This window comes from Pteropus alecto, unplaced genomic scaffold (genome assembly GCF_000325575.1).
Source record: "Pteropus alecto unplaced genomic scaffold, ASM32557v1 scaffold71, whole genome shotgun sequence".
NCBI classification, from domain to species: domain Eukaryota; kingdom Metazoa; phylum Chordata; class Mammalia; order Chiroptera; family Pteropodidae; genus Pteropus; species Pteropus alecto.
This window is the reverse complement of record NW_006433024.1, coordinates 14,620,770-14,634,484: the sequence shown is the minus strand read 5'-3', so window position 1 is coordinate 14,634,484 and position 13,715 is coordinate 14,620,770. Positions and strand designations below refer to the sequence as shown.

Sequence of the window (13,715 nt, the reverse complement as noted above, 5' to 3'; positions counted from 1 at the left end):
TTTTACAAAAACATTGTGAAGGTAGATTTTAGGTTCCTATTTTACACTCTCACTGGTTCCATAAGACTAAAAAATATGTAAAAGATCAGTGGATTATTAGTAAAGATTTAAAGTCAGTTTAAATTGATTCCCTAAAACATGTAATGAATCAGTGAGAATAAGATCTTATGAGGCACTGTGTATTTTGTTTGTCTGTTTCAAATATTTTCTCTCACTCTCTCTATTGCCTACATAAATCTATAGAAGACATTCAGTCATCCCAATTAGTTTGCTAATAAAATTAACATTAAAGGCAGATTTTGTAGGAGATCTATTATAGATAATTCTCCGCATGGATCTTGAGGCATCTTTGCCCCCATGAAAACTTATTCCAAATTTAATCTTTTATGAGCAAAATATCCTGTATGAATTTTTCTACTTAGACATTTACCCAAAGTTCTCTTTTCTGCTGTCAAAGGTTTCAGTATGGCCTCATGTTCTTAACACATAGCTATAACCTTCAGGCCTTTTTCCCAAACAAAATGAGGAATGGAGAGCCAGTTAGGGTAGAAGATAGTGCCTAAAAGGAAAAAAAAAAAAAAAAAAGAAGCATAATAAAGTCTAAGGTAGATGTTTTTCTTTTGAGGAAGTCACTCTCTCACCCCACAAGACACCTAGCTACATTGAGAATTTTGATAAAAATAAGTTTATGTTTCATTTTGAGCTATGACTTGAGATAAAAGCCAACACTTTCTATTGCTTTCTTTTAGGTGTTTTATACTAATAACTAATTTTATTAATCAAAGTTTACTTTCTCAGAAAAAAAAATCAGTATTTTTTCCTGGGCAAATGAAACTTTCCATCAGCTATTTGTTATTTATGTATAAGAAACTAAATTTCCATCCTATAAAATATGTATTTTATGTAATGTTAACTAACCATGTCAAGTTTACATTTTTATTTTAAAAACATTAATTTTCATATTTTAAAATTTATTATTTTAAAATCATATTTATCTTGTAATATCATTAAATAATTAAGCATTTTGAACCATAAGTCTTACCCTTTCACTTTAAAAGGTACTTTTATTTTTCAACATTTTTATCCAATTTAAACTGCTTTTGTATATATTTACATAAATATATTAATAATATTATTTGTTTTTCTAGTTTATATTTTCTTATTTGCTATGTGTTCTGTAATAAATTTATAATTCTTAAAAATTGCAACATCTATCTTCCAGTCACCCTCATATCTATTTTCTGCAATCACACTAAACGATTTCTGTTTCTAGTGAAATATCTTCATTTATTCAACACCAGTGTCATTCACTTTCACCATACCCCAGATGTTGGAAGTAGTACAGGTATTGTCAAATGTAGGGAGGACGAGAGGTGAGCAGTTTGTAATTTTTATCTTTTTTTTTTTTTTAGGTGAGGCAGCCCTTGTTTGACCTCGCAGATTGCAATGACTTTGTCAGCTTACAATCCCTTATTTTTTTTATTTATTTATTTTTTTATGCCTACAGCACCTGGTCTTCCTAGGTGGTCTCCCATCCAAGTACTAACCAGACCCAACCTTGCTTAACTTCTGAGATCAGACGGGGTTGGGCTTATTCAGGGTAGCCTGGTCATAGACTGAGGTTTATAATTTTTAATAGTCTTGATATTTAACCACCTCCCAGCTAAGTACCTAGCTGACTACAGATCCATGAGGAATCCCTTCTGAGAATGGTAAAAGCCAGCCCAAATCAGCAGAAAGCCTCAGCCAACCATTCTTATATGAGAAAAAATAAGTGATTTTTGAATTTAGCCTAACATTGGCTTTTGACAATCAAACCTTACTTATATTATTATTATGGAAAATTTTCACAGGGACTTCATAGTACTTTAAATTTATTTTTTCTAAACTTGAAGTTATCATTCATTTTATTTCCTTGCTCCCTTATCTTGTAAATTTAAAAATTTCTCATGAGTTATCTATTTTGGTGAATAGCATGAAAACCTATGCAATTTCCCAGGTCCTAAATATGTTTTGTTTTTTTCTTCACTTTCGTTAACTTCCAACTTAAAAATGTTTGTACCAGTTCATCTTCTATCTCCTATTTATCTTCAAAATCCATTATACTCTATCTCCACATGAAAATTCCTTAGTTCAGTCCCTAATCATATCTTGCCTAAACTATTTTTTTTTTTTAAGCTAGGCTTAGAATCACCTTTCCTTCATTAGTATTTCTCTCTTCATTAAAATGTAACTCACTTTCTAGTACATTAATCTTTCTAAAATGCAAATTTCATCAGGCTATTTTCCTGCTTAACTCCCTTCATTATGTCCCTAGAAAGAAAATTGACACTATTTTCGATGGTCCAAAAAGCTCATTAATATGGCCTACATCTTTCTATCTGTCCCCAGGAAGGTCAGTTCTAGAAGCCATGTTCACATGCTTTTGTACATATGTCCTCTTTCTACTGGAAAGACTTTCTCACCAATATCTACCAACCTAACTGTTTCTGATTTTTCAAGGCATACGCTAAGCCTCACTATCTCTTAAAATGGGTAGATTTCTGTAATTTGTATTGTCATGATACTCTAAAGTTACTTCCATTTTAGATTTATTATTTCAACAAATATTGAGCATCTTTTACTTCATATGTAAACTCCTGATATCAGGGAACATTTTTTATAGGAAGTAATACAACTTGCTCCATAATTTAGAGAAAAGATCTCTTTTCCTATCCTGAAGTATTGTCTTGGGAGACATTACCAGGAATGGCATTATATTTTGAATTGATTGCCTCTTAAACTAACAATAACTAAAAAACTAATACTCACATCATTTAAAACTTTTTAATAAATGATTATATAATAGTATATTAAATATTTTAATTTTTAAAATCTTAAAACTTGGTTTAAAATAATTAGGGGGAGGGAAAACTCTTCAAAGTTTTTTTGAATTAAGATATACCCCAGAAGTTTGCTTCCACTGAAGGATATCACACTGTATTCCTCTAAGATCTAAGATTTATTAACTTGTGAATTTCTTGAAATATTTTTAGTAAAAATGAAATATTTTTAGTAAAAATGTAACTATATTCCTCTAAGATCTAAGATTTATTAACTTGTGAATTTCTTGAAATATTTTTAGTAAAAATGTAACATAAAAATGCTACAGAAATACATGAAAAAATTGTCTATATAAATATCTCTAATAATCTATACAAGTCACAAGCTTTTGATCAGAATGAACGTTCCTTGATCTGTATTCCAAGACTTTGGAAAGTTTTTTGAGTCAAAATTCTTCTCAATTTCTATCAATTATATGGAGAGGTATATATAAAGTGACTACTGTAACAATGCATTTAAACTACAGGGACATCTGTTTTATTTTATTTATTTATTTTTTGGTCTTGTCTGTATTTTCTGTGAAATTGAAATGACATTTAGAGCAGCCTAAGAGAAGGAGCTAACAGTATTTCAGTAAACATGAAGAATTCTTAACAGATTGCCACATTGTAAAACACAAAACTGTTCACAGAATCTTGAAAGAAGTACTGCATGAATATGAATAGCATTTATTGTTGGCCTATAACTATTTGAGTTCACCTCTCTTTGATTTTTGTTCTTTTCGGTCTGACAAGACTTTTTAACTTTTTTTTTTCTTTTTTTTTTTTTTGCTGTTCACTGCTATTTAAAAAAAGTATTTTATCAGCATTTCTTGGGGTATATTCTTAAACGGTTTCATAGAAACTCATAATTATTTTAAATTTTCTAAATATATACTTGTACTTGATCAGGGTCTAAGCCATAAACTCACTCAAGGACTCTAAACTATAAGGACTTTTAAACTATAGCCCTGAGCTGTTTTAAATGAGATATATAAGCATTTGTTATAGCCTTCCTTAATTTAGTTATCCATTTAACACATATTTACCAAGTGGAGTGGATATTAATACTAGAACAATGTGCTAGATATTCTTGGGATTAAAAAAAAGGCAACCAGTTTAGACTTTTAATAGTGGTTTAGATATTTGAGATTAGAAAATGAGCATGCTATGCTAGTTAACATCACCCTATACAATTAAACTCTTTCAATGAATAATACAAAAAAGCATAGTGATAATAAGAAATTAAAAGTAATAAATCTGTTTTCTGAAATCAGGCTTTCTTATATTTTTTAAAGTTATCTGGGTGGAGAGAGCAAAATTGGTTTTTCTAATCACTTCAGGTTTTTATTGACTTTACTTTTGTTACCATAATTCTCAAAATTGGCTTATATTTCTAAGGAGGTTCAGGTAATAAAAGATGTTGCTTTCTCCCCAAGATGTCCTTTGGTTTTAATTAATTGGTAAGACAAATAAAGAATGCAAAGCAAATTCTATTTTCCAAAATGTACATATAAAGAACAAGAGACATATCAGATGGCAATGTTCTAAATGTTAGAGTAATTCAACTTAGAATTTAAAATATACTAATTATACTAAACTTGAGATGATCAATTGACTTTTTACTTTTCCCCCTCCTCTTACATGTTATCTGTAAAATAACGATCATCTTTTAAATAATTTGTACAAAAAGAGTTCAAAAATATAATTTTATAGAGGCATATTTCTAATTTTTAAATTGTAAATTAGAAAAATAATACAGCTTTTATAGATATTAACAATACTCTAATTTCATTTTCATTATGTCTAAATAGAACTAGAGCCTGCTTGTATCAGAGGCTGGGATAAAGCAAACTGCTTGTGAGTTCTCTTGAATAGAAGACAAAAGTGTTCTTTTTTCCAATTTGATCAGTAGAGCTCCATGAAAGCAACTGGAATTATTTTGAAAGAGGGCAATGGGTTGACTTTTTAGGAAAGAATCTTTAAGTCAAAGGCATCTTGTAAGAGGAAGCAAAGCTATAGGATTTTAACAAAGAAGCGGAAAAGGGGAGAGAGAGACAAGTATGAGCTATGAGGAGATAAAAAGAGCATGAGGCGAAGCTTAAAACCTTCAACAGGGAAAAGAGGAAAGTATTCCTTGCATGTGGTTTCAGGGGGAAAAAGAGCAATTTCGATAAAACATGTATATCCAAGGATTGCCTCACTTTCAATTCAACATAAGCTTTTATTTGCAGAGATTTTCTTCTTGATTTTACAATCATTTGCTTCAAAACATGGTGTCTCTTGAATGCTGGGAGATTGGTTGATAAGAATTTAACTGCTAACATTTAAGTAAATGTGATATTGTGACTATATATGTGAATATACATATACACACACACTAAATTTTTTTAGGTAAGAATTTTTCTGTTACTCACATATTATATTACAGTTAATATGGCACATTTAATTTATGATTTCACATCGGCTCTGAGATGGGCTATTAGTATGGGATATTCCACATCCATGTTAATACCACCTAAACAATAACAAAATTACTTTTGCCACATGAATTTAACACTGGTAAAAATTATACATCATTTATAAACTCACAGGCCATTCAAAAAGGGGAAAAAAAAACAATCCTTGATTTTTATCTTGATATTCAGAACTCAATATAGTTGTTTATTGTCAACGTGGTCTCTTAAAGCTAAGTTGAAAAATGCACAATGATTTTTGAATCATCGAAATGGGAACAATGAAAAGAAATAGGTCCTCCTTATGGTAAATTGGTGGACGTCTTCTTTTTATTCCGTTTTCCCTTCTCACCATCGCATTGGCTTACCACTTAGAGTAATTCATGTATGAACAGAGATATAACCCAAACTGTGCTGGCTTACAGGGGAATCTTTAGAGATATTATGTTTGAATATAGTGATTGTATGAGCTTTTCAGCTCTGCACTATCATGTATTTCAAAGTTTGAGGCATTTACTCTGGGATCGTTCTTTCAAACAAATTTCATGCGACAGCCAAAACGCAAATGAGTTCTTCTTTTTTTTTCCCCCATTCAGCAAAAAATGGTTGGATTCCTTAGTTCCTGCAGAAGGTACAAAGATGAATAATGAATTAATACTAGTAAATACTCCTTAAAGATCTAACATATATTTTCATAGTAGTATCTCTCAACTACATTTCACACATATAAATATGCTTTGTGTGTTTAATGTTTTTTATCTCATTGAAACATTTGACAGGTTAACATTGAAGATGACAGGGGTTACTTGGTAGAGAGGGAGTGTTGGTCATCAAATCTTAGATCTCAAAAGGAATCTAAGGAACACGTAGCCTGGCCCACTCATTTTATAGATGAACATATTGCAATAAATGAAGGAATTCTGTAGGAAAAAAATTAGCATTTACTGAGGAAGATTTTTCTTCTTTACTCTGCTCATTCTCCCAAAGTGGGAATTACCCCAAATACTTCAAGCCTCTGAGAAGCTTATTCCCACAGATGTGGATGGAGTATCCTGATTGCTGGGTTGAGCATAAGGAACTAAGACTAAAGTTTATCATTGCTTATGTGTTTTCTGAACCAGGTTGCTTGCAGCACCCAAAACAGTAACAACATAATTTTAGTTAGCTTGTGGATTAAATAATGGACAAAAATCACACATCTTTAAGGCATAAGCTTTGAAATCTCCAAAGCTTTGGAAAAGCCTGTGATTGATCAAGGCTGCTTGCATTTGTTTTCACAAGTTTGGGGGTCACTACTAGAAATGTCATTATTGTTGTCCAGCTATGCCGCATTCTCTAATATCCGTTCTATCAGTACTAAAGAAACTATATTAATCTCAATTGTCTATTTATTTGGGTATAGGAACCACTGGGCAGCGGCAGACAGGCCTGGGGGCTGGTTAAATGACAGATAGGAAGTGCCTGAGCATGGCCACAAAAGGCTCCCCTAAGCACCTTGGGTCACCACCAGCCACCAACCATGTTCCTGGTGCTGCTCAGGGCTGTACCCCAGGGAAGCCACAGTCAGCTTGGGCCTGTCTCAGGGTGCTGGGGAGCCATGTCTGCAGAGCTGACTATAGCATGCTGACAACAGGCCTATGCAGGGTCCAAGCTAGAGCTTGAGGAGATGTGGGTCCATAGGAAGATGTCTACTGGCCCCCTGAAGAGCTGTCGACTGCCAGCTACCTCCTGCCTAGACCAGATGCTGTGAAGAAGATGAGAGGGTCTGGAATGCACCCCAGATGCAGTGCAAAAACATACTAAAGATCCACTGGTGAAAGATGGATCATCCCAAGTACCACAAGCTGGTCAAGAGGACTTGATCCCAGCAGCAAAAGTGTTGGTTCACAACTGCAGGAGTTTCTTGGTTGAAATCTGGAATTGTCCCACTAACACAGAAGGCATGGAGGTGGAAGAAAGAGGCAGAGCTCTCCAGTGTAGTAGGTGGCAGTTTTCAAAAACAAGGGAATTTACATACAAGGCTTGTCTCGGGTGACCACAAAACAAGTAGATCTTGCACCTCTCCATCAGAATCTTAAAAGTTTATATAAAAGGCTTCACTGATTTTAGTCATGTATTCAGCTCAGATGGCCTCAACAATATCTTATTCTCTCAAGGCTACATCCTTGAAATGGCTCTGGCTATGGGAATGGTGAGTGGAACATAAATTCCACAGACAAAGTAGGAGGCGAAGTGTCTTCGTTTGCCCGGTTCCAGCTCTTCAGTTGACCAGCGGTCACATCCTCAGTGATGTCCCCTAACACTCCACCCCTTGGGACTGTTTTTTTGTTTTGTTTTGGTTTTGCAATATTCTATGAGTGGTCAGCAAGGTTTCACCAGCCTGGAGGTGGCTACCTGGCTTCACTGGAGGCAGGTACCACAGCAATTATATAGAGACGTATAAGGGAAAACATAGAGTATAATGATTCCCAAAATAGATAACACGTTTTTCTACCAAGAGCCCCATGATCCGAATCACTGATTTATTGAGTCCCTTAGGCTAGGGTTCAGATCACTCAGGGCATTTATTTGTGTTCTCATGAGATTTAATAAAGATGATACATTTGCAGACTTATCAGGTACAAACACACAAGATTCTGTTTGGATAATGGCACAGGTTTCTTCTTGCTAGGTAGAAGTAATGGCCAACATCATTCTATTTAGGAGGACAGCTTTTCTCATTAGAGATATTTCAGAGTTTGGTAAAGACAGGCTTTGTCAGCTATCATTTAAAGCATGATGGGTAAATTTCACAAAGTCTTCTATATGTGCTATAATGTCCTTCAGGCCAATGGAGGGAACAAAGATGATGGTCAAATGGTTGTACTAGTGGAAAATAGAATGTGTCCACCTAGCCTTGAAGAGAGGGTAGTGGGCAGCTTTAGGACTCAGATCTAGTTGTGTATACCACACATGTTGGCTGGTAAAAGTAACACTGTCAGGCTTCAGAAGATGGACTGGGGCTGGCTTATAACAGACCAGGCTCCCCACCTTCTCCCCTATTTTAATAGTGCATATTCCATTCCAGGTATAATGCATTTCCACATATCTAGCTTGCAACAAGACAATGGGATATCTGTGGGGATAGTGATTTCCCCTCACCCAGAGGTACAAAGTAACTCACTTATTCTAGTGAGATGTCTCATTGCAAATTCCAGTAGGTAACTCCTTTTCCAGGTATAGTGGGACTTGGAGTTCTTAGCAGTATAACATGTTGATCCATAATAAGAGCAAGGAAAATGACCATCTTCTGTAAGTTTATAGTGTTGGGTGTCTTGACAGGGGTTCCCAGTTTGGCACATGGGGCAACAGTCCCTAGAGGTTGATCATTCAAATGTGTTAAAGCCTGAAATAGTACTTTAGTTCACTCAGCCAAAGTGGTTATACCTATTAATAATTTAATCGGCTGCTTTATTATTTTCTTTCTTTCTACCAACCCTGCTGCTTGCAGGTTATAGGGAAGATGGAACATCCATTCAATGTCGTGGCCTTTCGCCCAAGCTTGCATATCGTGACCTTTGAAATATGACCCCCATTACTGTTTATTCAACGAGAGTATCTGAACATGGCATCTGTGAAGTGACAAAGGAAAAGCTTGGATTAGTCCAGACTTGGGGTACATACAAAAAAAGCGTGTTTAAAACACTCACTTGGAGGGAGGATGCGGTGTAATATAATTAATTAAGTACCAACCCTTCATCAGCTGGATACTCCAGTGGATGACCCCAAACTGCTTTGGTAGCAGCCTCGGGCATTGCTTAGAACACACAGGATATGCTGCTACTGCATGAACCAAGTCACTATATTTCAAGGGTAATCCCGCTTCCTTGGGAATATGCCACCCTTCGCATGTGCTACAATGGCCACTCTTCCCGTGCACCAATCTGCTATATCTACTGAAGGGTCAGTTGCTAAGGATCATACTGAAGCAAGGGCATTAGATTCCTGATTGGGGGGGTGGGGCAGTAGGGGTGTCAATGCTATGTGGACCATAGTGAGGACTGCCTCAGGCTCTTACAGGTGAACCTGTATGTCTTTCCACAAAGCCTGACCCCCATAGGATTTATTTATGATCATCTACTCTTCACCTTCCCATTATCCAAGCCACAAGGTTAATCCTTTAAGAACAATAATCCAACTGTCAGGACAAGGAGTTAATGGCCAAGGATCATGAGTGATCATCAGCCACTGGCTGCTGAAGTTCACTCCAGTTTCTATCCAGATGGTGTCAGCATTGGGCTGAATAGCAAATGCAGTTCCTGTGAAGGGGTGCTCTAACTAGACCCATCTGCATATCAGGCATCTGCAGGAATTTTCCCTACTCCTTCTCTACAGGCCACAGGGGCTACCCCGGCGGGGGCGGGGGGGTTGCACTTGGAGGATTTACGTACTCTACTGGGCAAAGTAGCCCCCACATTTCTAGAGACAGCTGATAAGAGGATGTTCCTCTACCGCAAACAGGCATTTCAGTTAGTCATCGTGGGAGTTTGAACTATGCAGAAGTGGGTTGATGGAACATATTCTCAGTCCATGCTTGATGTGAAAGGAAGTTCTTATCATGATATGCTGTTCCTTTGTGAGAGGTTCTGCCTGGAAGAGCATTGTGTACACCGCTAGGTGCGCTTGCTCTGTGGAGGTGTAGCATGTTTCTGCACCCTTGCAGATCTGGAACCAAAATCCTAGTCGTACTCTCGCCTTCTGCTGTCTCTGCCATATAAAACATCTCATATTTTCTAGAGTCACAAATACTTACAACTCAAATGGTAGCCCTATGTGAGATATGTCGAGTTTTAGTCTGTTTCACTAGTACTTTTCTTTCCTTTTCAAAGGTAGTTTTTTGCTTTGATTCCCAGTCCCACATGTGCTCTTTCTTTAGCAGGACGTATAAGGGCTATAGGCACTGTGTGAGGTGGGGAGTAAAAGTCCTCCAGAACTCCCAAGTCCCTGCAAAATCTTACATGTCTTTCACATTCTAAGGAGTTAGATGGGCTTGACCTTATCGATCTCAGCTCCTGGGACAATGTGCTTCTCCTCCAATTATATGACTCCCTACTATCAGTGCCTGAGCCTTGAATTTTCTATGGATTCACCACCTGTCCTCTTCCTTGTAGATGTTCTACCAAAGTCTGCTGAGCATCCTGCTGCAGAGGCAAGTTTTCACATGTTAACATTATATCATCAGTGTAATGGGTTCATTTACCGATGTGGGAAAGGAGAACAGGGATAGATCTTGGATTACCATCCCATGACACATTCTGGGGCTGTGTGGGTAGCATTAGGGAAGCACTTGGAAGGCCTTTTGTTGCCTTTCTCATGTGAAGAAAAATTGACCTGTGACTCAATGGCCAGGTGTGTACTGAAAAAAAGCATTTGTTAAATCCAATATAACATGGTACACTCTTAGGACCATGGCCAAGATATTTGAGATGGTGGCAATGTTGGATACAGATGCATGGATGGAGAGGCACCATCTTGTTCAATTCTCAGTAGTCCATGGTTATCTTCCATGAGCCTTCTGGCTTTTTAACTGGCCATACTAGACTATTGCCAGCACAGTAGTCATACAACACCCATTCAGTGCCATTCTTAGATAGTTTCTCTTATTTCTTTATGTCTCCCAGGAAGTTTATATTGTTTGACAGTTACCATTCTTTGAAGGGGTGGTAGACTTACTGGTTCATTATTGGAATTCTTCTTCAGCACTGGTTTAATTAGCCTAGAGGTGGAATTCATCAATAGAGTTTTGCAGAGTTTGACCTCATAGACTATCAATATCCAATATGTTCTCTGGTATGCAAGAGAAAAAAAAAACTCATATTTTTATGGAGAAGAACCAAATTGCAATGTCAAAGGGACCTTCCTGACCACAACCATTTGCCCTTTGTAACCACTGATGTCACTGAGGGGCCCTGAAAACTCCTGATGGTTATCATGTATTAGAATACTTTCAGCTCCAGTATCAACCAGAGCCTCTGGTCATTTACAATGGCCCTTACCTGGAAACAGTCTTGGCCTGAATCCTGTACCTGGGGCCTGAAAGGCACCCATCCTAAATAAAATCGTATCCCTGAGGTCTCTACTGGAGCAAGCAATGTGTCAGAGATGGTAAGGGCAGGTGGACAAGATGCATGCATAACTGATAGTAGTATGAAAGGGTAAATTTACTTTTGAAAGCAATTTGGTATTATCTAGAAAATTTAAAATGTCATGATCATGATGAAAAATGAGACATTCACAGGAAAGAAATGCTTGGCATGTCCATGAAGGAAGGAATAGATAATTAAATTGTGGTACATTCTTAGGTTGGAACAGTATACAACAGTTAAAACTAGTATGCAAGATTTACATGTATCGATATGAAAAAATTGTGAAAATATTTTTGGTTAAAAAAGCAAATTGCAGAAGATCTATAATGTATGTCACATATAAATTAAATAACGTAGAATAATATCATTTGGAAATGTACTGCATATGATAGATTATATGTATACACAAATATTTTTATATATATTTACTACTATATATTACATGTTTTATATATATATAGCATTCATAATTAACCATATATTTTTATTTCAAAAGTCTTAAAGTTATTAAGTATTTCATTTCTCCTCCAGACATCATCATGACTTAAATACAAAGTGAACAGTTTTTCATAACTTTTTGTTTGTTTGAAGTTTAGTTTTAAAATGTTCTGGACACAAAAATTAGTTATTGTTTCAGTTTATATTTAGTTAATTATAATTGCCAATACATTCTGTCAGTCTGTGTTCATGATTTTTATTGATATCTCTCCTCTTCCCTGTGTGTTCACATTTGCTGAAGAATGAGCTTTAATAGTCTCTTTAGTCTGTAAGCTGTGAACTCTCTCAGACTTTACATATTTGAAAATGTCTTCATTTTGCCATCGCTCTTGGACGATAATTTCATTTGGTAATAAAGTCTAGATTGTCAGAGATTTTATCAGCATTTAGAAGATATGCTCTAGTAGATTTTGAAAGATACTGTTGCTTAAAAAAGAGCCTTGGCAAGTTAAAATTTTATTTTAGTTGTTGATGTTTGGAAGTTTGTCCATGATACATCTAGGTATTAATATTTTTCATGTTCATTATTCAGTGCTCACTTTCAATTTAAAGATTCATGGATAATTCTTGGAAGCTATAGCTTCAAGATCTCTGTACAAAATTTTATGTTTTCTTTTTTTTTAGTGGCATGTATGAATGCATTAGTCTATCTTCCACTGATGTTTAATCTTCCATATTTTTTAGATATTTTTCCTATAACCATTCTCAGTGAATCATCACTGCATGCAATTTTATTTTTCTCTTTAATAGTATTCTATGTAGATTTTAGTCTATTTCATTTTTTATTCTTGTGATTGTACTTATCTCCAATTTTTTTCTTGTCTATACTTCCTTGAATCATTTATATCTATTTTGATTTCATCATTGTTTACTCTTTTTCCCCCAGTTGCCTATAAGTGAATATCCAGGCAGCAACAATGGAATAATAAAGCAAGGTTGTAATCTACTTGTGCTTTAATGAGAAGATAAGTCTTATGAGTGGTGAGGGAATGAAAATGAAGACCCTGTGCAGAAACACAAAAGTCATTATAATTTTGGGGTATGAGTTCTGTGCAGGGATAAAATAAAGAACTATGAGAGTTTTCTCACATTTATCATTAGTATTTACCCAATCAGATGTACCCTCCTTTTTGATTCTCATTTCTCTAAAGACAATTGTTCTTTTTTATGCTGTTGCTGGATCCTCATGATGTTGAACTTAGGGTCGAGAGATGTGGTGAAAAATTATGAACTATAAAGAGTATGCTAAGAAGGCACTAACAAAGGGAGAAAACATTTTCTAGATGAGAAGTGAAGATTACACATCCAGCGAGAAGCTGGGGGGAAAGAGAGAGACCACAAAGCACACAGGCTATTTGTGCAAGAAAATTGTAGGGGTTTGGTTTATGAGATGTTCAAAAGAAAATTGGGGAGAAAAAGAATGAGAATTTTAAAAAGTTTGTTGAAGGTTATAAATCAAATCCAATTTAATCATTTAAAATTTAAATAAATATTGGACTTACTATTCATTTACTTTTGGCTGCAAAGTGAGTTTTAAATGTACCTGGGATGTAAACAGAGTTTTAAATGTACCTTAAGAACAGTGAGCCACAGGAGCCCTGGATATTATTAGGGTTATATTGTTAAATATTCCTTATCGCTCTGGTATCTTAGGGTATTATGGTCTAGTCATTTTTTGTTTAATGTTATGCTGGCTCCTTTTGAAGCAACTGAAACTATATTAAAACCACTGATTATTTTGATTTTTATTTGAGGTTATCTGAGCATCACTTCTT

At 35.5% G+C, this 13,715-nt stretch overlaps 1 pseudogene; it reads right to left on the bottom strand.

The window, feature by feature from the left end:
• Positions 1–1,498: 1,498 nt before the first annotated feature.
• LOC112476689 lies at positions 1,499–1,617 on the bottom strand (annotated as a pseudogene).
• Between the last annotated feature and the right edge of the window lie 12,098 nt (positions 1,618–13,715).